This window comes from Mytilus trossulus, chromosome 2, assembly GCF_036588685.1.
Source record: "Mytilus trossulus isolate FHL-02 chromosome 2, PNRI_Mtr1.1.1.hap1, whole genome shotgun sequence".
Taxonomy (NCBI): Eukaryota; Metazoa; Mollusca; class Bivalvia; order Mytilida; family Mytilidae; genus Mytilus; species Mytilus trossulus.
Window position 1 is genome coordinate 70395813 of NC_086374.1, and position 22189 is coordinate 70418001.

General features: G+C 31.7%; 1 long non-coding RNA gene across 2 annotated transcripts in view; it reads left to right on the top strand.

Moving 5' to 3' along the window:
* Positions 1-22189, top strand: part of LOC134705369 (uncharacterized) — a 28875-nt gene that overhangs the window by 1448 nt on the left and 5238 nt on the right. For both annotated transcript variants that reach the window (XR_010105544.1, XR_010105545.1), the window contains exons 2-3: positions 11580-11666; positions 13646-13730. This is a non-coding gene — a long non-coding RNA (uncharacterized LOC134705369). The remainder of the gene's footprint in view (positions 1-11579; positions 11667-13645; positions 13731-22189) is intronic.

Consider the following 22189-nt stretch of genomic DNA (forward strand, 5'->3'; position numbering starts at 1 on the left):
CAACTTTTCGTAGGCATCACTGTCTTTAAATGTCGAAATAATCCCCCAGATTTCACTACAATAAAGGAGAATAGGGGCTACTAAGGAATCAAAAAGTTTTTCCAGAAGTTTACAAGGGTTATCTAATCCTATTGTTTTCTTTATTTTAAAATACGCTTTCCTAGCTTTTTCCATAAGCGAAGTGATGGCGACATTAAAACTGCCATTATATCTAATATTTATACCCAAGTAACAATAAGTATTAACTGTCTCTAAGGATTTGCCATTATAATAAAATTCGTTCAGAAAAGACTTTCCGTTTGAATTAAAAACCATTACTTTTGATTTCTCTGTATTGACTTGCAATTTCCAAGAAGAACAATAATTACTTAATGTATTGATACAATTTTGCAAACCCACTTTGCTATCAGATAATAATACAATATCATCTGCATACAAAAGTGCATTTAATGAAACATCACCAACTACAACTGGATCTGCATTGATATTTTCCAAGTCTTTAAGTATGTCGTTTATAAAAAAATTAAAGAGAAGAGGACTCAATACATCTCCTTGTTTAACACCACAGTTTGATTCAAACGATGGGCTAAGACCATTAGAAAATTTAATTCTACTTGTTGTATTCTACAAAATTCTACAATTTTGGTAAAAAAGTCAGGATAAACTAAAAAAAAAAAAGGCAGGACCAGAGACATATATTTATCATATAATACAATGTATTATATGTCTCTGGCAGGACCGAACACAGTGAAAAATAAAAAGGCAGGACAGAGATTACAGCTAAAAAAAAAAGGCAGGACAAAATTTACATCCTAGCCCCCCCCCCCCCCCCCCCCCCATAAAAATCATTGATTTTTATGGGGAGGCTAGGATGAAAAATTTTGTCCTGCCTTTTTTTTCAAATTTCATCCTAGTAATAATGATACAACTGATACAAATCAAAATATAGAGAACAAAAATCACAACTTTTCTAAAACATCCCTTAATGTCCCTATTACACGTAAAGAAATCAAAGACTGTATTAAGAAGTTAAAAAAGGGAAAATCTGGAGGTCCTGATTTGATAATTAATGAATTTCTAAAGGTGTGGTCAAACATTCTAGTTTTACTTTTGACCAAACTTTTTAATAAGATACTTAACTCAGAAAAATTCCCCAAAATTTGGAACATTTCTCTATTGACATCAATTTATAAATCTGGTGACCCATGATGGCATCTGATTGTGGGAACTATTATAGAGGTATAAATCAAAATCAAATATATTTTATTGTCAATTAAAGACGCCCATTACAGGCAGAATAATCACAAGTTAAATTTGGTACAATGATTACAAAATGATTACAATTATTTGAATACAATTAAATCAATGATTACAATGAAAAGACAAGAAAGACACACTAATGATCACTAATGTGCATTCATAAAATGTATCATGTTTCAACTTGACAAATACAGTGATCCTAAAAAAAAAATGAATATAGGAAACTAAATTTAGATATTCTGGGTTTTCCCCTGGTGTTTTTATGATCCTACATTTAAAATGAGAAGCTTTATAAATATCTAAATTTCTAAATTATGCCTCTGTCTTTTTACAGTAAAGTATATAAGTACACTAAGTTTCTAATAGTTGTTTTCGAACAACATTTAAATTATTAATTAAATTGCTTACTTGATTAAAAATGTGACTATCTTCATTGGACATTAGCCAAATAAATTGTGATTGATAGTCTAAATTGTGAAAGTTTTTGTAACTTTTAACTATGTTGGAAATAATGGAAACTCTCTCATTTTCCAAAGATGAACATTTAAGTAATAAATGGAGTTCATCTTCCACTTCTTTTTTACAAAGATTACAAATTCTATCCATTGCCTGAAGTCCCCTGTATCTGCCTCTCTCTATTTCTAAATCATGATTACTAATTCTGAATTTTGTCATCTGAATTCTCAGATTCCTATTACCTATAGCCAAATAAGGTTCAAAATATATATTTCTCTTAAAAAGTCTGTATGTTCTAAGTTTATTTCCAAATGACATATTTTTTCTGTCATCGTTTAAAGATGAATACCACAACTTATTATACTTTAATTTAAGTTTGTTTAAAATAAATCTTTTCAAGTTTGATTTCATATTAAAAACTTGTGATAAATCTATGTCTTAATATTTTGCTAATGAATTTATAGAATTAAACCAACTTTTCTTACTATGGTTTGATAAGGATTTTGATACAAGGAGAGCTTCAGACAATAATTGGTCCTCTGTACTTGTTAAATGTTATAAGTACGAAAAGGATATCTCCCAAGCTCACCTATCACTGCCATATTTGTGCTTCTCTTTCCTACTCCCAGTGAAAATTTACATATTTTAGAATGAATTGATTCAATTTGCAGTTCTTTACATAATTTTTCAAAATAACAATCTCCTTTTTCAGTTAACTTTTTTGAATCTAAAGCACCCCAAATTTCACTTCCATAAGTTAAAATTGGTTAAACTGTGTGGTCAAATATATGAAGTAAAGTTTTAATTTTGGGTTTATGACCTTTAAATATTTTATAAATTTTAAAAAGAGCTTTTAGTCCTCTTTTATATAGATCATGTTTAGCCTCTGTAAAGCTTCCAGAGGCACTAAAGTTTATTCCTAAATATGTATACTGTCTAGCTTTGTCAATAGGACAATTATTTAATTTAAAAGATGAATGATTTATTTTTCCTGTACAGTTGAAAACCAAACTTTTTGTTTTTTTAAGGTTAATTTCTAATCCCCGTTTATTACAGTACAGACACAACTTATCCAAACTATTTTGTAAGCCTTCTGCAGTTTCAGACAGCAAAACTACATCATCAGCATATAATAAGCAGTTCAACTGAATTGAATCAAGTTGAACTGGGTCACAAGTTTTATTAAAAATTTCAGGGAGGTCATTAATGAATAATTTAAAAAGATTAGGGCTGAGATTATCCCCTTGGCGAACCCCTATATTAGATGAGAAGGAGTCTGTCATGTGAGATTTGCTCATTCTCACATTCAACTAAGTCTTTTTATACATGCTTTAAATAACATTATAATATAAATCAATGATGCCATATTGTCTTAGTTTATAGAAGAGACCCATATATGCCAAACTGTATCAAATGCCTTTTTGAAATCGACAAAACAAGAAAAGAGAAGTTTAGGGCCCATTTGAGTATATTTTTCTATTAATGTTTTGAGAACAAACGTATGGTCACTTGTTCTTTTTTTCTTGCAAAAACCAATCTGTTCTTTACATATTATATTTCTCTTTGATAAAAAATTCTCTAGCCTTATGTTTAATATTTTTGCAAATAGTTTTCCTAGTGCACTTCCAATGGTTATACCCCTATAATTTGAGGGGTCATCAGTAGAACCACTTTTGAATATTGGCACTATAAATCCTTTTGCCCACATAGAAGGGAAGGAGCCAGTTAAAAGAATATGATTAAATAATTTTTTTAAACTTGTTAATAGAAATGACTGGCTACATTTTAGCATTTCATTTAGGATCATGTCAAAGCCACTTGACTTCTTGTTTTTTAATGTGTATATAGCTGTAATTATTTCTTTATCACTAATTTGGAAGTCAAGTTCTGAAAATATTTTTTCCTTTTCCAATTGCTTAAATCGATTAATAAAATTGTTATCGGTTGCATTAATTTTGCTTTTATTTAGCTCTTTAAAATAGTCAAACCATGTATTACATGGAGATGTAGATTTCTTTGTATCTTTTGATAAATCCTTTAGTAAACTCCAGTATTTATTAGGGTTATTTTCATGAAGGTTGTCAAGTTCATCCATTATACTTCGTCTAAATTCCTTTAATTTCTGTTTTCTAGTTTTTCTGTACAATTTTAATAGTGAAAAATAAGATGTCCTAACAATTGGATCTTTGCTAAACTTTTTAAGGAGTTTTTCCTTACTATCCAATAAGCATAACAAGCTGTCTTGGTTAAGTCTTTACATCCATTTTACAAAAACGACCTAGTGATTTTCTTGAAACACATAATTTATTTTTTTCAAATCAAGGTGGTTTTAGAAAAAAATTACAGAACTGTAGATCATGTCTTTGTTTTAAAAACAATAATAAACAAATATTTGTTTAAATGTAAAAAGAAACTATATGTGTGTTTTGTAGATTTTAAAAGGGCTTTTGACAGTGTCTGGAGATCAGCTCTGTTCTTAAAATTACAAAATAAAGAAATACAAGGCACATTTTATAATATACTGCATGACATGTACTCTAATACCTTATATTCATGTAAATATCAAAATATGTTTACCAAGCCTTTTCTTGATAATCAGGGTGTCAAACAAGGTGACAGTTTAAGTCCAACTTTATTTACTGTAAATTCAGAAATTATTGCGAGGTTTTGATTATTGCGAAAAATGTGACAGACTTGTAAACGCAATAATTTTAACTCGCATTTTAAAATTATTGATATGAATTAAACAGGATTTTTCTCAAAATCATTTTAATTAAAATCACATTTAAGTCTAAAATGACAAAATCGCAATAATAAATGCACGCAATAATTTCTGAATTTACAGTACAATGTAATATATTTGTTGATGACATAGAAAAATACTTAGTTACAAACTTAACTAGTGCAGTAAATTTAAATGGTCAAAAAGTGAACCATTTATTGTATGCTGATGATTTATTATTGATATCGGAATATGCAGATGGTCTCCAGAACTCTCTTGATTCTTTACAAAAACATAGTACTGAATGGAAACTGGACTTGAACCTTAAGAAAACAAAAATTATAATTTTCTCTAAAACTAAAAGTAAATTAAAAAACCTTTACTTTTATTACAGTTCTAATGCAATTGAAATTGTTGATTGTTATAAATACTTAGGAGTTGATTTTCATAGCTCTGGAAAATTTATACAAGTAGTGTCAAGCTTCTCAGATAAAGCTAAAACAGCATATTTTGCATTGAAGTCAAAACTACCATACATATATATAGTGAAAATTTGTCTGTTAAGACTTGGCTCCAGCTTTTTAATTCAATGATAACTCCTATTTTAACTTATGGATCAGAAGTATGGTTATCAGAATTCAAACCAAATTTTGAAGCATTTATAGACAAAAGTACATTAGACAAAACACAAAACTCCATATTTAAAAACATACTTGTGGTTCATGGAAAGTCTTCCAATCTAGCAGTGCGGTGTGAATTAGGCACTTTACCCATTCGCATTAAATGTTATCAACTTATGTGTAAATATTATGAGCGTCTCAATAATATTGGTGAACAGTCTGGTGGTCCGCATGAAATTTTCAAGGCTGCTTAAGCCTTTTGAAGTGGACAAAACTCTCACAAATAGAGAAAATTCATGGTCTTATAAGCTATCTGAATTAAAGAAAATATATTGCAATACCCTTTAAAAAGCATTGTAATAGTAATTTCAAACAGAAACTAGAAGATTTCTACAAAAATAAAATTATATTTTAACTTTCTAAAATAAAAGATGGACACATGGTAAACTTTTATTTTTTAGTAAAATTTAAACAACAAGAATATTTAAATTTTAATATTCCTAAATACCTTTAACCCTTTCCTCCATAATGACGCCTTTTGACGCCACCCCCCTTACTCAATAATGACGCCTTTTGAGGCCTTTGTAGTACCTCAGTTGAAACACTTTGACTAAAAAGTGTCTGCAGTTGACTTATTAAAATTGGTATCCATTATGAAAAGGAATATCATAGGAATATATATATCCGACACAAATTTATTTGATGAAATAGTTGTTTTTCGCAATGCCTTAATACTTTAAAGCATATGTTCAGCATTTTATCAAAAAAATCCTATGCGAATCAAGTATGCAAAAAAAAAAATTCAATGGAGGAAAGGGTTAATTGAAAAAAACTCACTTAATTAATAATAAGAATAATGCACACTCATTTGCAATAGAAACTGGGAGGTATGCAAGACCAAAAATACCATCTATAAATGAGAGATTTTGTAAATTTTGCACAGGAAAAATTGAAAATGAGATTCATTTCTTGATTGAATGTCTGCAATATAACAAAATTAGATCTAAATATAAAATTAATGATATAAATTTAAATAATTTGGATGAAAATTTTACCAAAATGTTAAATCCTATGTTGGAAAAGGAATTAAAATCTATTTGTATGTTTATTGAAGAAGCTCTTGATTTGAGAGACCACCATACGGTTTTATCAGATGATAATCCTTGACAGTAGTTTGTCCATATACATATATATATATTACGGATTACAAATGTGTCGAGGTTTGTGATTGGATAACAACACAGAGATGTCAGTATATATTCAGGAAACTGCCGGGGTATATACGACGTTTTTATCCCCAATTGGAACCTCAAAAACGTCATCATAAACCGGTTACTATGTGACGTAGTCAAAAGCTATCAGACTGTCAGAGGCTCACAGAGGGAAAGTAATGACGTGCTTCAATCAATAATACATTTTTGATACAAAATCACGCAATTTACACTTTTAATACTTAAATTTAATGTTAAAAGTGTTTTTATAAATTATTACATACACGCTAAAATTATGTTCACAGCAAATTAGAAAATCCTTCACGTATGCTGGACATATTAGGTTGGGTTTTTCAATATATGTGTTGTCAACAAAAACCTGCACTGGAAAATAACATTAAGTCGGGGGTAATCCGTAATATATGTGTAATTCAGGTCTCAGAAAGGGTATATACTGTGACATTCCCGGCTTAGGTCTTATATCCCCTTCGCCTTCGGCTCAGGGGATATAAACTCTAAGCCGGGAATGTCACAGTATATACCCTTTCTTAGACCTGAATAACATATAATATATATATAAATATCTTATATTGTGTGTTTTAAGTAAATATATGAAAATCTAGAATAATACTGAAATATAAGTCTATGGTATCAATATCAGTTTATAATGTATTTGTATACATAGAATTGGCTTGACTTTTTCCATGAATCTTTATTTCATTTGTGTGTTGTTTTAATATTATTAATTATCTGTATTTGGATCACGCCTCTATTGAGCTCTTTCCAATAAAATATTGAATTGAATTGAATAAACAGGAATCTCGGGAGGGGGCACTTCCTATACATATAAGGTGTCAGACCCCCCCCCCCCCCCTTTCGTGGGAAAAATTGGTTTATCAGGGGCGGATTAATCATTAAGGAGGGGGCCTTCCCCCCTTTTATAGCTCACCTGGCCCGAAGGGCCAAGTGAGCTTTTCTCATCACTTGGCGTCCGGCGTCGTTAACTTTTACAAAAATCTTCTCCTCTGAAACTGCTGAGCCAAATTAAACCAAACTTGGCCACAATCATCATTGGGGTATCTAGTTAAAAAATTGTGTCCGGTGACCCGCCCAACCAACCAAGATGGCCGCCATGGCTAATAATAGAACATAGGGGTAAAATGCAGTTTTTGGCTTATAACTCAAAAACCAAAGCATTTAGAGCAAATCTGAAATGGGGTTAAATTGTTAATCAGGTCAAGATCTATCTGCCTTGAAATTTTCAGATGAATCAGACAACCCATTGTTGGGTTGCTGCCCCTGAATCAGTAATTTTAAGGAAATTTTGCTGTTTTTTGGTTATTATCTTGAATATTATTATAGATAGAGATAAACTGTAAACAGCAATAATGTTCAGCAAAGTAAGATTTACAAATAAGTCAACATGACTGAAATGGTCAGTTGACCCGTTTAGGAGTTATTGCCCTTTATAGTCAATTTTTTACCATTTTTCGTAAATCTTAGTTATGTTTTATAAAAATCTTCTCCTCTGAAACTGCTGGGCCAAATTAAACCATACTTGGCCACAATCATCATTGGGGTATCTAGTTTAAAAATGTGTCCGGTGACCCGCCCAACCAACCAAGATGGCCGCAATGGCTAAAAATAGAACATAGGGGTAAAATGCAGTTTTTCGGCTTATAACTCAAAAATCAAAGCATTCAGAGCAATCTTACATGGTGTTAAATTGTTCATCAGGTAAAGATCTATCTGCCTTGAAATTTTCAGATGAATCGGACAACCCATTGTTTGGTTGCTGCCTCTGAATTAGTAATTTTAAGGAAATTTTGCTGTTTTTGGTATTATCTTGAATATTATTATAGATAGAGATAAACTGTAAACAGCAATAATGTTCAGCAAAGTAAGATTTACAAATAAGTCAACATGACTGAAATGGTCAGTTGACCCATTTAGGAGTTATTGCCCTTTATAGTCAATTTTTACCCATTTTTCGTAAAACTTGTTTTACAAAAATCTTCTCCTCTGAAACTACTGGGCCAAGTTAATTATAGATAGAGATAATTGTAAGCAGCTAGAATGTTCAGTAAATTAAGATGTTCAAACACATCAGCATCACCAAAACACAATTTTGTCATGAATCAATCTGCGTCCTTTGTTTAATATTCACATAGACCAAGGTGAGCGACACAGGCTCTTTAGAGCCTCTAGTTTTTGGAAAAATTTGGTTGCTTATACAGGAAATCACTGAAGCGTGACTGGAGCGGCCCCCTCTTAGGTCAGTCAGTGGACCCCACTTATGAAAATTTTTGGATCCGCCACTGTTTATATATAGGGAATTATTGAAGCATAACTGTAGCTTAAATTTCACATTATTATACAGTTTTCTATCAGAAGCTTTATTTTGGCTAGCATACCAATTTCTAATATATTTAGTGTGAATTAATTTGCTAGATATGTTCAAAAATTTATATTGTCCGAAATGTTTTACTTCTTGTTTAATTTCAAAAACTTTTTCTACTAGAAAAAAAAATGAGAACTGGCAGAAGAAGTTATGTTAGATTTGTGAAGCTCTTGGCTGCATTTATAAGCATCTTTCAATAGACTGAATTCAGTTGTAAGATTTTTAAATCTATACCAGTATTTTACAATTGACTTTACAATATCATAATGTTAGGGGAAAAGACTGAAGTGGGGACCTCCTCTTAGGCAGTCTTTGGGCCCCCACTTATGAAAATTTCTAGATCCGCCATTGTTTTCTAGTTTAAAAATATGTGAATAGGTGTTGAAAATATTAAGAAATATATTAAGTCAACAAATTAAAAAGAAAATGTGGTACACTGTATGATTCCCAATGAGACAACTCACTATTATGTTTCTAGATAGGCAGAATCAGGGGGCCCGGTCTGACAACACCTTTTGTTAGAAAAATTTAGTTGATTGTACAATGTATAGGGAATGACTCGAGTAGGGACTCCCTCTTAGGCAGTAAAAGGGCCCCCTCTTATGAAAATTTCTAGATCCACCATTGATTTCTAGTTTAAAAATATGTGAATAGGTGTTGAAATATTCAGAATATTAAGTCAACAAATTAAAAAGAAAATATGGTATACTGTATGATTGCCAATGAGACAAATCTAGTCTCTAGATAAGATAAGATAGTTTATTCTCATAAAACCATGCAAGTACAAAGTTTACAGAGAAGTTTAAAAATAATATACATGTATAAAACAATTTATGCATTTAAAATGCACACAATAGACACAATTACATTAGAAATTAACAACTTTAGGTCACTGTATGGCCTTCAACAATGATAAAACCAGAAACTACTATAAGTTACAATAAGGAGGCTCGAGGGTACATGTATAAAAATTTAAGAGAAAAATAAACATTTATTTTTTCATTACAAAGGAGTAGATTCAGTAAGACCCCTTTTTGGCCCCAAAATATAGCAGTTTTACAAAATTGTGAAAATGTAATCCTTAAGCTATTTATTGGAAAGTAGCATGCTTCTGCTAAATAAATATAGGATGTTTTGACAATACAATGCATATATCAGGTACTAGCATCATTTAGTTATGCTAAATTACTGAAATCTTCAAAATTTTAGATTTTTTGGTAAATTTTAGACGGTTTCTGTCTTAAATGAAAGTGTAAATTTTCCCCTTACATTATGATATTGTAATTATTCGTGTTCATTTATAATATTGAAATGTTAATTATACCCCATGCAACGAGTTGCGGAGGGTATAATGTTTTTGACCTGTTCGTCCGTCCGTCTGTCCTGTTTCTTGTCATCACAACTCCTTTCAAACCATGCATCAGAATTTCATGAAACCTTTTCAGATAATAAGGACATACTAGGCCAAAATAAATAATAGGTTTGTTTGCCCAAACGCTACCTACCCAGAAAAAAGCTGCCTACTCAAATTCTTTTATTGTCCTGATTTGAAGAAGTTTTTTTTAATCAAATATGCATGAAGAATAATAAACATCTGATACTTCAATTTCTTTTTTTGAAAAAAAAAAAGAAAATGCCTACCTACCTACCCACTGTCTCAACCTTTGGGTAGGGTTTGGGCAAACCAAAATATTTTTAAGTGTGGCCCTATGTAGTTGTGCATATTGACGGGAAATTGCGATTCAATTTTTTTTCTAGGAGTTACGCCCCTTTGAACTTATTTACTTTAATGTACTACTGCAACAGTTTGTCATCGCAACTCCTCTCAAACCACACAACAGAATTTCACGAAACCTTTTCAGATAATAAGGACATACTATGTAGTTGTGCATATCGACGGGAAATTGCGATTCAATTTATTTTCTAGGAGTTACGCCCCTTTGTACTTATTTGCTTCAATGTACTTCTGCAACAGTTTGTCATCTCAACTCCTCTGAAACCACACAACAGAATTTCATGAAATTTTGTAGATAATAAGGACATACTATTTAGATGTGCATATTGGCAGGAAATTAATTTTTCTTATACATTTTTTTTTCTTACACTAATTTAATTTCTCCAATGACAATGTGGGGACGTGGGGTATGTGAGTGTGCTCACTAAGGTTCTTTAATTGTATTTAATGATAATACATAATATATATATACATGTAAAGGTTGAGGATGAACACAGATGCGGCCACTTTCATTTTTTGACAAAAACCATCAGAAAAGTTACATTTTTTGGCAAATTCAATAGATTTTTCATACGAAAGCTTGAATCTGAGCGTTTTTAATGACTAAGTCAGTCAAAATCTTTCACATTAACTAATTGAAATTGAATCAATTGAAATAGACAGTTAAGAGTTTAAAAAGTGTCCAAAATCTTTCGTTAGATGAATTTGAAATTTGAGGCCAAAATCGGAACCTTACCTATACTCCTTTTATTTGTTACCTTAAGTAGTTGTTACTTTATCATATGGTACAAAAATAATTTTAAAAAATCAATTTTTTATGGCCTCAGATGAATTGTAAAATGTTGATCATCATTAAAATTGCTCAAAATTATCTCCCTTTGGTATAAAAATGCCCATTTTTGGAACTCATCTGTGACCTTTATTTTTTATTATTATTTTCAATTAAGCTGTTCTTAAACTTAACTATTGTAAAATTTGAGCGATTTCTGTAATTAAGTTCTCTTATTTTGGTATTACCTCTATTTCTGCTATTAGTTCAACAGAAAAAAGGTACCTTTACAAAAATGTATGCTTCTTTCGAAGGCAGGTTGTGAACGGTGACCCCATTTTTTTTTTATTAAGTACAATATTTAAGTACGTTTATCATTTTTACAGAAACAATTTTTCCTTGTAGATGTTGCAGATACATTCATACAAATGATGTTGAAGAAACAAAGAGAAAAGGAACTTGGACTGTACCAGTTTGTTTGCAGCTTCTTAGGTGAAGTATACTTATTTAAATGTTTTGTAAAAATAAGAAGATGTGGTATGATTGTAAATGAAACAACTCTCCATGAGAGACCAGTGAGACAAAAATTAAAAACCATAGGTAACTGTACATCCTTCAACAATGAGCTATACAACGTCAAGGACTTGAAATTACCAATGAACAACTTCGGGCCTGATTTATTAACAAAACATTGAACGATAAACTGTTATGATATACAGCAACAAACTACTGAATTTCAAGCTCCTGAATTGAGACAGACACATGGAGTTTGTAAAACATTAAAAATGGTTGCTGGCACGAAACCCTCCTTCTAACCTATGACAGTGGTGCAACATTTCAACTAGCAAACTATAAAAATCATTTGAAAAGGGCTTAATTCTAAGATCAATACAAAGTCAAAGCACAATAAAAAATCCTAAAACAAAAACACATGAAATACACATCTGAGATTTATAGCAGTTACTGAAAGCATGTTCTAATAATCAATATTTTATCCTTGTCCTTACACAATGGCCTGAATTTCTCACAAGGGCATACCGTACAGTTTTGATCCTGTATTTACAAGTTCGTGAAAATTTGCATATAGGCTATTTTTTACCTGATTAAATCAAATATGTAATAAAAAATATACCTTCATGTGCTACTTTTTGAGAAAAATGAGGTCGAAATTTTGTATATTTGCTCAAAATTCAGATATGTGGCCGTATTTTCTTCTTTCTAAAAAAAGACATATTTTTTTTGTTATAAAAGATAAACACAAATTGTTTTTTGTTAAAGTCATATGAAACGAGTGAGTGGTGAAAAATAATGTTTGTCCAATTCTTGAACCGATGGATGTATACATTCATAAACTTAGTCCTATGTGCAGGAATTTATCATTATTTTCGCAAATATATTATAGAATCGCCAATTTTTTTCTCTCTCTGTTTGTTATGATTGAACAAATATGGCTGCTCATTAAATGCCGTGATTTGAAGCCGTGATTTGAAGCCGAGTTTAACCGATTGTCACCTTATAGTAAACAAATCACAAAAAGCATGGGTATTGAGCACGTGTTTAACATGTATAATCAGATATTTGTTTATTTCAATGACAGATCCATGCGTATTGTGGTCACCGGATTTTTACGAGGAGGGTTACGCTCGGGTCACTATGCATACTGAAAATATGTCGGCAAATTGCTTGCTGGCAGCAAGCAATTAAAAAAAAGTACTCTTCTTCTAAATGTGGACAAATTAAAGAATTTTCATCAGAAAAAAGTATATGTACATAAGTTGTTTAATGAAAACTAACCATTTAGTTATAAAAAACATATGCATATTTTTTTTTAATTTGAGGTTTCTTATGACTTTAAATAATCGGTAATTTCTGTATTTTATAAGTATCCTAAAAAATTATGCATTTTTTATTCCGAAATAACTCGTATTTGTCAAATGTTCATGAATTGAGGAAAAATATGTCAATTTTGGCTTTATGTTTATCAAAATTAAAAAAAATCCTTTATTTACAGTTTTATGAAATTTGGGTCACATAATCTCCCTGCAAATTGAAAGTCAAACAAATTGCTGTTTTGAAAAATGGGGTTCCATGAACTCGTTTTCAAATAAATTCAGTTTGAATGATAAAAATCAGTCGAAAAATGCATTTTTCTCTGGTATGTTAAAGTTTGATGTCGCGAAAATAACATTTTGCAATAGCAACGTCATTACCTCCTCTGTAACTGTATTGTATGCCCTTAAAAGCTAACCTAGACCTATAAATGAATGATTATAGCCATCACTTGATGTCATCTAAACAAATAACATATAGATGGAGAGAAATTTTAGTTTAAGTCGCAAAAATGATCAACAAGAAAAGATCATCAAATAAGTATCATGAATGGTTGAAATTGTCAGTCAACTCCTAATTATTTAATAAATTAGCCACAGAGTTTTTTGTACGGTCAAGTTTTAATTAGGATTTTATTGTAGATAAAGGAGGTAAATTTCCTCTGTTGACAAAAAAATGGTTGAGGAGTCGGAAAGTTTGACTGAAGATTAAGGATATCAAATGAAGGTAAACATAAATTTAAAGTAATGTTTATATTTGTATTAATACATGTACCTCGAGTATGCATCAACGATGTATTGGGTAAGATGGTAATAACTGTATGTGAAACAATAAAATTTGTTTAAAGTGGGCAGTACATGTATATTAAAACATACCATCAACATTAGCACAACTAAAAATGCAATCATAAAATCATCTGCAAAGTTTCATAGAAATCTGTGAAAGTATGACACAGTATCCATGGTATCAGTTATTTGATGTCCATGTCATTCAAGGTGGATATTGTGTCATTGGCAATAGACAAATTTCCTTTTTACATGTACCCCCTTTAATCGGAACAAATTTGAGGGAAGTTAACTGTTTAATGCATATATGCCATTATGTTTTCTATACATGACTAAATCATCAGAAAACAGTAAACCTTCCGCCAAAATTGCACCATTTATATTTTTGAATTTATTTCTTTCGGGTGTTTGTAGTGACAGAGTACCAAGATGTCTTACCACAGAGAAGGTATTAAAACCTGTTGAAAAAACATAGAATCCGAGTCAAAAGTTGATAATGTGAAAATAGACTATTATACCACATCATCTTATTGTCGAGCCTGCAACTTTTGTTGCAGAAAGCTCGACATATATATAATGTTCTGGGGGCTAGCAGCGTAGCTGAATTCTTAAAAGCTTTATATTTTAGAAGGATGAAGACCTGGATGCTTCATACTTTGAATATATACCAAAATGCCTCAGGTTACCAAGTTTCTCTCCGTCACATGTCTAATGTCCTTTACCTAATTTTCATGGTTGAGTGTCTACTTGAAAAAAGTTAAGATTTTTATACATGTTATACGACTGCAAAAATTCAAAATTTTGGTCGTATATTGGTATGAGGTTGGCGTCGTTGTCATCCGTAGACATTTGGTTTTCACACTATAACTAGTAGAAGTAAATAGAAACCTATGAAATTTTAACACAAGGTTAAAGACTAGAAAAGGAAGTTTCAAATTGATTTTGGGAGTTTTGGTCCCAACAGATTAGGAGTTAGGGGCCAAAAAGGCCCAAATAAGCATTTTTCTTGGTTTTTGCACAATAACTTTAATAGTATAAGTGAATAGAAATCTATGAAATTTTAACACAAAGTTTATGACCACAAAAGGAAGGTTGTTATTGATTTTGGGAGTTTTGGTCCCAAACAGTTAAGGAATGAGGGTCCAAAGCCAAAGGGTCCAAAATTAAACTTTGTTTGATTTCATCAAAAAATGAATTATTTGGGTTCTTGTATATATGGCAGATTTTACAATTTAAGAAGGAATTATTGTTTTTTTGTATCCATCAAAAAAGCAATTGCTGAAACTGTGAAACAGACTGTGTAATGGAGTAATGCATTATGTTATTGAATAAAATGTGTCTTTCTGAGTAAATAAAAATAAAAATTACTCTGTGCTTGTGTTTTTTGTTAGAATTAGAGGGTTTTCAATTTCAAAATATTGGACATGGAATAGACATCATGACCTACTTTACTGACATCCAGCTTATTTGGAGTGGAATTTTGAAGTATTATTTATAAGTTGAGCCTTATCACATGGACTTATATTTTAATAAAAAGTCTTCTTTTGTGTTTTAATCATAACTTTAAGGCAGATTTTTATTGGTAAAGGCTAAAAAAGGTAATTTAATAATATTGTTGCTAACGTCACGTCTTTTCCGTCCATTGTGGTATGTCACGATCGCAATTTTCTTGTTGGTTCTCAGACAGGCAATTGTAGTTATTTTTATCCCGGGTTTTATAAATAATTGAAAATAGCAATCAGGGGCGTAGCTACCCGGAGGCACGACAGCACGTGCATCCACGTCGTTTTCACAACAACAAAAAAAGAAATGAAGAGAGAAAGAGAGAAATGAGTTGTCAATCGGAATCGAACAGCGACGCGTGATGCATGTATTATCTTAGACTATTATGATTATAATATTTGTTTAACGTCGGAGACTGTTGGTGTCCCAGATATTAGTTTGACAACCTATAGTTACAAGTGTTGATGAAGCTGTTCGATTCCTGCAGAAAAAGATCGTGGCTCCATATACACTTACACGCAGTTGCGTGTACATTGATTCGGCATGCAAAAAAGAAATGGCAAAATCAAAATTTATAAATTGAATGTTAAAGGAAACAACTATGTTGTCACCTTTTTAATTAATGAAATATCATTAAATAAAGACATTTGGTTTCAAAATTAAAAAAATTACAAGATCAGGAGGTAACTTGTATCTTTTACAAGATTTTAATTTATATTCAGTCTAAGACATGTAGTTTTGGAGAATATTTCACAGTGTACAGTTCATCAGTTTGGAATGAGATGTACCAATCGGCATTACAATTATTAGATCCCTTCGATATCGTTGAAAATATGCCGAGGCAAAGTGGTAGACAGACTACCGGAGCCAATCACCCTGCAACCACGCCAAAACAGTATTGGAAATTCTTATTATTTTTTGCGTTTTTAGACCATATGTCATGATAAGGGAACTGGAAAGTGGAGTCGCTTCAAGTATTATCTTCTTTATGCTGTATCTGCTTCATCATAATGTAGGAAATATCACAAATCTCAATATTGTCTGAGACATACGAAACTGACCTGTCATGTAATTTTGACGAATTCAATTGGGAAGGTCGCTCGTGCCGGACACGTACGCTGGTTTATTACATCTCGCGAGTGCTACCATACCATGATGGAGATCTTTCAGTCACGGTACTACATATGTAATTGAAAACAAATGTACGATAAACAATGAACAACGACAGTTACATAGCATTACTGCATATTCATCGGGATTTCAGTGTGAATATTGACAAAGTAATAGAGAAGTTTCTTTCTTCCAAGGCCCAAAGAGCAGATTTTGGACAATTTTGAGTAAATTCTTATCAAAAATATGAGTTGTTTATTTGTTACTCTATTCAGAAGATTTATTAATAGTTTTACATTCATAAATTTTTATCTACATATACGATGTAGCTACTTTTTTAGCCGTCCTATGACCAAAAACTGAAGAAAAAAAAACATTTGTCTGCAAAATAGGGTCCCAAAAATTTTTCGCCTCCCTCCGCTCGGCAGAACTTGCTTCCACGTCGTTTCTTGCTAGCTACGCCCCTGGCAATCATATTAAATTTGGATGACGTAAGGGGGTCAAAGGACTTGAGGAATCAATATCATTGGCTGTTTTATTTTTTGCGAACGTTACTACTTGAGGTTTCCGTCCAAATCAGTGTCACGTGAGCAACATATATTTAGATCTGTAACTCTCCTGTATAGGAGTTACGATATCGCCCTTTGCAGGATTAGATTCGGAGTCAGTTCCTTCACATGATGGGGTAGCAAAGAAGGGTAGTTGTATGTAATATCGTTACAAGAGGACCTTAAATGTATTCCGTCCATCAAAAAGACGTTCGCAACAAAACGTAATGTCATGATAGTAGATGTTGCTAATGTTACTATTACGAATTGGTTTCATGTGTATTCATTTGATATAAAGTACACCTGCAAATGACATTCTGTATATTTAGAAATTCTAAACCAGACTGTACAATTTTATTACTTCAGGCATATATTAAACATCACTGTGTGCATACATTTGAACTTTTAAAGATGTTGTTGCTCATGTTACATGTCCAAATGTCGCTAACGTTACTTATTTTTGTCTCCGTCACGTTAGCAACATGAAAGTAGGAGACAGAACACAATACTGTAAAATCTGCCATATGTCAAATCTAACCGTGTATTTAGGGTGCAATCAACAGTTTTTATACGACCGCAAATTTTGAAAAAATTTTCGTCGTATATTGCTATCACGTTGGCGTCGTCGTCGTCGTCGTCGTCGTCGTCGTCCGAATACTTTTAGTTTTCGCACTCTAACTTTAGTAAAAGTGAATAGAAATCTATGAAATTTTAACACAAGGTTTATGACCATGAAAGGAAGGCTGGTATTGATTTTGGGAGTTTTGGTCCTAACATTTTAGGAATTAGGGGCAAAAAAGGGCCCAAATAAGCATTTTCTTGGTTTTCGCACAATAACTTTAGTTAAAGTAAATAGAAATCAATGAAATTTAAACACAATGTTTATGACCACAAAAGGAAGGTTGGTATTGCTTTTGGGAGTTTTGGTTTCAACAGTTTAGGAATTAGGGGCCAAAAAGGGACCCAAATAAGCATTTTTCTTGGTTTTCGCACCATAGCGTTAGTATAAGTAAATAGAAATCTATGAAATTTAAACACAAGGTTTATGACTATAAAAGGAAGGTTGGTATTGATTTTGGGAGTTTTGGTCCCAACAGTTAAGGAAAAAGGGGCCCAAAGGGTCCAAAATTAAACTTTGTTTGATTTCATCAAAATTGAATAATTGGGGTTCTTTAATATGCTGAATCTAACTGTGTATGTAGATTCTTAATTTTTGGTCCAGTTTTCAAATTGGTCTACATTAAGGTCCAAAGGGTCCAAAATTAAACTTAGTTTGATTTTAACAAAAATTGAAACCTTGGGGTTCTTTGATATGCTGAATCTAAAAATGTACTTAGATTTTTGATTATTGGCCCTGTTTTCAAGTTGGCCCAAATCGAGGTCCAAAATTAAACATTGTTTGATTTCATCAAAAATTGAATAATTGGATTCTTTGATATGCCAAATCTAACTGTGTATGTAGATTCTTAATTTTTGGTCCAGTTTTAAAATTGGTCTAAATTAAAGTGCAAAGGGTCCAAAATTAAACTAAGTTTGATTTTAACAAAAATTAAATTCTTGGGCCTCTTTGATATGCTGAATCTAAACATGTACTTAGATTTTTGATTATGGGCCCAGTTTTCAAGTTGGTCCAAATCAGGATCTAAAATTATTATATTAAGTATTGTGCAATAGCAAGTCTTTTCAATTGCACAGTATTGTGCAATGGCAAGAAATATCTAATTTCACAATATTGTGAAATATGGCAATTTTTTTTTTAATTAAGAGTTATCTTTCTTTGTCCAGTATAGTAAGCAAGAAATATCTGCAAGATTTTTTTTTAATTAGAGTTATCTTTCTTTGTCCAGAATCAACTTAAATCTTTGTTATATACAATATACAATGTATATTCACTTTTTCTACCAACTGATAAATTTAAATAATCTTTACCATTCAGTGAAAACAAGCAGTTTTTTTACATCTTAATATTTTATGATGTATTTTAATGAGTAGTAATTGTTGCAAACTTCATTAGAATATTTTAATTGAAATTAGTTTTGGAATAAGGGAAAGGCATGAAAGGGGGATGTGATTAAAAAATTAGGTTCAATTTTTCTCATTTGAATTTTCTTAAATAAAAAGAAAATTTCTTCAAACATTTTTTTGAGAGGATTAATATTCAACAGCATAGTGAATTGCTCTAAGAGAAAACAAAAATTTTAAGTTATTTGAATACATTCATTCTGTGTCAGAAACCTATGCTGTGTCAACTATTTAATCACAATCCAAATTTAGAGCGGAATCCAGCTTGAATGTTGTGTCCATACTTGCCCCAACCGTTCAGGGTTCAACCTCTGCGGTCGTATAAAGCTACGCCCTGCGGAGCATCTGGTTTTCTATGACGTCATATTTTGAGGGACCATCTATAATTGACCCTTAGTGGTGTTAATGATAATGAAGATACTTGTTTAAAACTAGATATCATTAGAATCATATGTATAAGTTTGTGATAAGGTCAGTTCAAGGGGAACCATTAGTGGTAGGCCAATGTTAATTGGTGTTCAGTTTTATAAACATTAGCACATCTCATTTCCATGGAGAATATTTGGCCCTGCCCCCTCAGTCATGGTCTATTGACTTTAAAACTTTTGCTTAGTTTACATGTATTAGTGTGTGATAATATCAGTTTAAGATGAACTGCTAATGTTAAGTCAATGATATTTGGTATGCAAATTTATTGTCATTTGAAAGTGTTGTTTTCATGGAGATTATATAGCCCCACCCCTGATCATGGTTCATTGACTTTGAAACTTTTACATAGTTTAAAAGTTAATGTTTGTGTTTAGGTTCGTTTAAAGGGAGCTACTTATTATGAGTCAATGGTAATTGGTATGCAGTTGTATTATATTTATCATTGGCACATCTCATTCCATGGAGATTGTTTAGCCATGTACCTTCAGTCATTGTTCATAGACTTTGAATATTTGCATAACTTACATGTTAAAATATTGCTATTTAATTTCAACATTGCATTATCAAAATTACATGAATATTTGCATAACTTACATGTTAAAATATTGCTATTTAATTTCAACATTGCATTATCAAAATTACATGAATATTTGCATAACTTACATGTTAAAATATTGCTATTTAATTTTAACTTTGCATAATCAAAATTACATGAATATTTGCATAACTTACATGTTAAAATATTGCTATTTAATTTCAACATTGCATAATCAAAATTACAAAAAAGGGATACATATCTCTGTGATAACAGTTTATTAAGTGTAAGTTCTTAGACCACATTCGTTCTGTGTCAGAAACCTATCTTGTGTCAACTATTTAATCACAATCCAAATTCAGAGCTGTATCAAGCTTAAATGTTGTGTCCATACTTGCCCCAACTGTTCAGGGTTCAACCTCTGTGGTCCTATAAAGCTGTGCCCTGCGGAGCATCTGGTTTGTAAAGTGAAATTCTCTCTTATTATAAGTAATAGGATAACTATATTTGGTATGCGAGTACCTTGCAAGGTCCTCATGGCTGTCATAGTTTTCACTTGACCTCGACCTCCTTTCATGGATCAGTGAACAAGGTTAAGTTTTGGTGGTCAACTTGACCGTCAAGTCCATATCTCAGATACTAAAAGCAATGTGTCTAGTATATTTGGTGTATGGAGGACTGTAAGGTGTACATGTCCAACTGGCAGGTGTCATCTGACCTTGACCTCATTTCCATGGTTCAGTGATTATAGTTTAGTTTTTGTTGTTTTTTTTCTGTTTTTCATATACTATTTGCAATAGGTCTAATATATTTGGTGTACATGGTGTATGGAAATAATAACAGAATGATTGTTAGGTGTACATTTCTAGCTGGTATGTGTCATCTGCCCTTAACCTCATTTTCATGGTCAGTGGTCAAAGTTAAGTTTTTGAGTTTTTGTCTTTTTATCTAATACTATATGCAATAAGTCTACTGCTATAATAACTATATTAGGTGTATGGAAATATATTAGTTGTATGGAAGAATTATTAGCTGTATAGATGTGTGCCTTGTATGGTTCATCTCACCTTGCCTGTCCTTGGCCTCATTTTCATGGTTTAGTGGTCAATTTTTAGTTTTTTTGGTTAATGTTAAGGTTATGTTTCAATTGTAATAAAGCTTTATTTTAAGGACTACAAAAGAAGGCGAGACATTTCAGCGTGTGCACTCTTGGTTTTCTATTAAACCCTAGAAAGAAGCTACAGATTAATGTTAACTGCAAAAATACTAAAATCCTTTATTAATTAGATCATGTAGATACAGGAAATGAAAATATTTTGAAATTTTTTATCATAAAAATGGTTATGCTTATATATTCAAGTTTCACTAAATTCCAAGAAGGGTTTCCACAAATAACAATGACTGATTTTCAAAATGATCATCATGTAAAAATGAAGAGATGTGCTAAGATTGCCAATGAAAACTATCTTTATGAACAATGACAGTTCAGTGGTTTGCTTTCAGCCTTTAGCAAAAATAATTACCATATATATTGTGATAAGCTATAAATAAAAGCCCCCCATTGTAAAATGTTAAACAATTAAAAAGTAATTAACAGCGTCCTGATCTTTATAAGTTCGAAGAATAAAATTGAGTCATATTATGGTATGATGTTGTTGTTAGCGATGTATGTCGACACATATGGTTTCCGGATAATTATATAGTTAAAGCGAATGGATATCCATGAAATTTTACACAAGGTTTAATACCAAAAAGGAAGGTTGGGTTGATTTTTAGGGTGATGGTACCAACAGTTTAGAAATTAGGGGCAAAAAAGAAGCATTTTTGTAGTTTCCAGACATTAACTTGTGTGCCAGTGTACTAATCTCTCTGAAATTGTTCTTCAAGGTTCCATATCACAAAGGGTAGACTGGAATTGTTTAAAGGGGTAATTGCCTCAAACGTTCAGGAAATAGGGGGTCAAAAACAATCATTTTTAGCTCACCTGTCCCGAAGGGACAAGTGAGCCTATGCCATCACTTGGCGTCCGTCTTCGTTCGTCGTCTGTCGTCCGTTGTCTGTCGTCGTAAACTATTTCAAGAATCTTCTCCTCTGAAACTACTGGGCCAAATACTTTCAAACTTTAACTGAATGTTCCTTAGGGTATCTAATTTATAAATTGTATCCGAAGTTTTGATCTATCAACAAACATGGTCGCCATTGCTAAAAATAGAACATAGGGGTCAAATGCAGTTTTTGGCTTATAACTCAAAA